The 4,551-nt window shown below is 36.5% G+C and overlaps 1 long non-coding RNA gene across 1 annotated transcript; it reads left to right on the top strand.

The window, feature by feature from the left end:
- The first annotated feature begins 413 nt into the window (after positions 1-413).
- LOC121741667 lies at positions 414-3,542 on the top strand. Its single transcript, XR_006037913.1, has 2 exons — positions 414-2,102; positions 3,316-3,542. It is a non-coding gene; the product is annotated as an uncharacterized LOC121741667 (long non-coding RNA).
- The last annotated feature ends 1,009 nt before the right edge of the window (positions 3,543-4,551 follow it).

Raw genomic sequence — 4,551 nt, 5'->3', positions numbered from 1 at the left:
AGCGATTCAACCTTCACATCGCCTCATTCCATAGTCGTCAACATCCAGTTCTCACATTCCTTCGTCCAAACAAATGGCTACAAATCAAGTAGATTTTTTAAAATGTAAATTTCCTACTGATTAGCATTTCTTCGTAGGTTTTGATTTTAGAACTGATTTAGATTTGAACTTTTTTGTAGCTATTGAACGTCCGAAGAAAAATGCAACCGGAAGTTCCAACTGTAACGGCCCGGAAATTTTGAAAATTTAAATTAGTTCAAATGTGTTCGAGGTTGTAAATAAATTAATTTATAGATCTTAATTAAAATAATTTGAAAAAAATAGAAATAAGAAAAGGAAAAGGAAAAGGAAAAGGAAAAGAAATTAGAGATGGAAAAGGGATAAAAATGCATCCCTTCTAGAATTTACGGGAGTTCTCTCTCCCTTCTTAATAAAAGAAAAATTCCCAAATTAAGGAAGAAGAAATCCCTAAATCTCTATCCCTCTCCTTCCTCTCGACGACAACACAGGGCAGCCGCCCTTGTCGCGCCTCACGGAGGCGCCCTCTCTTCCCGCCGTCTCTCCCTCCGGTCGGCGTATCGCGTCTCCCGTGCAGACGCTGTTCATTCGTTCCAGCGGACCAACCGTCGTCACCCCGTGACTCCCTCTGTGCTCCGATAACCACGCAGCACCGCAGCCGTCGGGCATGCACAGGCGGTGCTCTCGCCGTTGCCGCCTCGGTGTCGCACCGAGGCTGTCTCCTTTCTGCTGGAAAAGCCGCTGCTTCGAGGACTGTTCTCGGCATCCGCTCGATGTCATACGCTCCTCTGTGGGCTAGGCTCGGAGACTTCGGACAGCTTCCTCCTTAAGCTAAGTCTTCTATTTTATCCTATTTCAGTTACGCCTCTCGGGGCAGTAGCTATGAAGGGTCTCTAAATTGGGGTTGGGAGTATTTGGGTTCTATAAAAGCATGCTCTTATCCCAAATTCTCTTATCATTTATTATGTCAAAAAAAAAGCAACAAAACTTGGATAGTCGTTTTTGTCAAGTTGGGGTTCTGGTGCTTACTGTGAAGAAATCATAGTTGTGAGTTTATACTATGTGATGACTTGGAGCATTATTTGAGACTTGGGGTGAGGAGTGTGTTACCTCTTGAAGGTAGTAACTGCTTCTGATTTTCTGCTCCTAGATCTTGGAAGCTTGGTAATTTGGAAGCTTTCTTTGCTAACTTGATTTAGCTTGGGAATTTATTTGCGTAATATACGTTTGGATCACGAGAAAAATGCATATGTGGTATAGGATGTTTTGGGAATTAATTATAATGAATTGAACATGGAATTAAAATGAACATTAATGGGATGATTGGAGCATATAGTTGGATTACCTTAGATAGTAGGAATTTGAAGTATTCAAGTAGAATTATGTTGTGGTGGAAGAAACAAAGGAGACAGCTTTTGTGTTATGTTCTGGCAGATTTTTCCAACTTCAGTTAATCAAGTAAACGATCTCCTTTTCTTACAAATTTTTAAATGAACAAACTTTCATGTGTCTTCTGCTATGTGGCTAAAATTCAGCTTCAGCCGAATTGAAATGAATTTATAATGAATTTTGAAAGGGGACTGTGCTGTTCAGCTAGGTTTGGGTATATTTTGTTGTTTTCAGCTGCTGGTTTTTAAGTTTTCGACACCTTTAAGGTGTTGTAAATTGTATTTTCAAATTTTCTGCATGAACCTTGATGTGTTGAGGAGCTCTTTGTAAAATTTCAACTGATTTGGATGTCGTTTACTATTTTTAGAAAATCTCCAAACCCAGCTGCCAGAACCTGTCAGGTAGTGATAGACAGTGGGAAAATGGCCATATCTCCCAACCTACTTGGAATTTTTGAGAGAACTTTGTTTTAAAATTTAAACTAGACACCAAGGGGATTCTTTTGGTATAGGGCTTGACCTCTTATACTCCGTGCAAAAGAAGTAACTAAAGAGAACTTGTTTATTGCTCAAGTTATTTTTGGTGTTGTGTTGATAAGAATTATTTATTGAAAGGTAATCCTGGCCCGAGGGATAGCACGGGCAAGGAGAAGACGAAGGAGTAAAGTGATCTAGTACGGCATTTTGGATTTTGAGGTAGTATATTCTACATTAGGTCTTAATTCCTGAATTAAGTTTACGTGATTGCATATAGAATATTGTGTGTTAATCGGTGATACATTATGTGATCTATATATTTTGCTTATGACGTGAAATATGTGATGATATTGGATATGTGATGATATTGATAGAATTGGAATTTATCTGTTTATTTGATATGAGATGGTGTGAAAGAAGTTGTTGATCTGATATGTTAAAGATTATTGGAAATAAGTAATTTGATGAGAAAATGAATATAAATGTGGCTGGAAAGTAAATGAGATAAATGATATATGCCTACGAAATGTATACTTATATGATTTACATGTAAAAATGTCTGATGATGTCTGATCTGTATGCGTTGATGTGAATGTTCAGAAATTGTCAGATATAAAGTATATTTGTTTGTGTTTACGCCCCGTGCTTGAGTGTATTCTGTGGGTACAATTGGCATGCCATAGGACAGCAGCGCTGCATTATCTGTGATCTCTCGTCTTCTGGATAACCGAAGCGAGGATCGTCTATTATCTGTGATCTCTCGTCTTCTGCACCCTAATGGGTGGTGTGTGCGGCGTCCTCTCGAGGACCATGGCCGCATCTGTATCTGATTCTGTTTCTGATCTGGTCTGCGTACCCTAGTCTGTCACTAAGCACTTAATGGGGCTATATGTGTTCTGATATGTGAGAACAATGGAGATTGTTATATGTGATATGATATGTGATTGTGTGAAACCTCTGTTATAACTCTGATATATCTGGTACATGAGAGCAGATTTTGTTATATGTGTTTGGATATGTGAAAGCTATATTCTTATGTGAAAAACGATATTATGTGATGCTAATAATCCTCTGATGCAAAAAAGGTGAATCTGACATTGTTTGACATGATTTGACGTTGTATGAAGTTATGATGTTGCTCGACACTAGCTACTGATAATTGATCATGTTTATTGGTATACTATGAGATTATATGATTATGTCTTAAGTAAATCCCAGGAAATCAAGGGAGGACGATATAAAGGTCAGACTTTTATTGTTGGTTATTTTGATATGTATATGGTTATGAGAATGTTGGTTCTGGAGAATATTCAAGGGTTAATATTGTAAACACATAGGTTGTATAATGTTTACTTAACTCCGGAAATTAGGCTCTAATGTTGAGTATACTACTGGGCTTGTTGAAGCTCACCCTTTTCTTTTCCCCCTGCAGATTAGCTCTTTCGATGTACAGCTGCTCAAGTCGGGTCACTAGCCAACCTTTTGTGTTCGGAAAATTCTTTCAGATATTCTAGATGTGGCATGTATAGAAAGTGTAATGTAGTTCGGACGTTTCATTTACTTCGTTATCCATGTTGTATAAATATATATATATAGACTTTTGGAAACAGGTTTATGGTCTAATTTCAGACGTTATATAGCAGTTTTTCCGTTTGCTAAGTAAGGAAAACAATATATTTCTGTATAAAAAAAATAAAAGAATCAAGGATTTTCTGTTAAGTCGGGATTTGTACCAAAAGGTGACATCACTTATTCGATTATTAATATAATTGGGTAAGGGGTGTTACACCAACTATATACACCAAGGCTCCGACCGTGAGTAATTCCTACTATTTTTTATTTTAATCTACAATATTTTCGTGTAATGTGATTTATACAACCAGAGGTTCCGGCTGTATACACCAAGTATTTCGTGGTTATAGAAATGTTTCTTTGATTTTTTGTTATAATGATCTATTTTGTTAACATCAGTGAAGTAAAAACATGGTTATAGTGATGTGTTCCACGGTTAGAGTGATGTATCTTTGATTTTTTGTTATAGTGATCTATTTTATTAACATCAGTGAAGTAAAAACATGGTTATAGTGATGTGTTCCAGGGTTATAGTGATGTTTCTTTGATTTTTTGTTATAGTGATTCGTTTTATTAACATCAGTGAAGTAAAAACATGGTTAGAGTGGTGTGTTCCAGGGTTAGGTGATGTTTCTTTAATTTTTTGTTATAGTGATCTATTTTATTAACATCAGTGAAGTAAAAACATGGCTAGAGTGAAGTGTTCCAGGGTTAGAGTGAGGTTTCTTTGATTTTTTGTTATAGTGATCTATTTTATTAACATCAGTGAAGTAAAAACATGGTTATAGTGATGTGTTCCAGGGTTATAGTGAGGTTTCTTTGATTTTTTGTTATAGTGATCTAGTTTATTAACATCAGTGAAGTAAAAACATGGTTATAGCGATGTGTTCCATGGTTATAGTGATGTTTCTTTGATTTTTTGTTATAGTGATTTATTTTGTTAACATCAATGAAGTAAAAATATGGTTATAGTGATGTGTTCCACGGTTAGAGTGATGTATCTTTGATTTTTACTGCAGCTTCTACTGAAATAAGGTCGAAGACTCGGGAAGATGGACCTCGAAAACAAGTTACTACAACTTCTCCTGAAATGAGG

This window comes from Salvia splendens, chromosome 7 (genome assembly GCF_004379255.2).
Source record: "Salvia splendens isolate huo1 chromosome 7, SspV2, whole genome shotgun sequence".
In the NCBI taxonomy this organism is placed as follows: domain Eukaryota; kingdom Viridiplantae; phylum Streptophyta; class Magnoliopsida; order Lamiales; family Lamiaceae; genus Salvia; species Salvia splendens.
The sequence above is the reverse complement of the archived record's forward strand: the minus strand, read 5'-3'. Positions and strand labels throughout refer to the sequence as shown.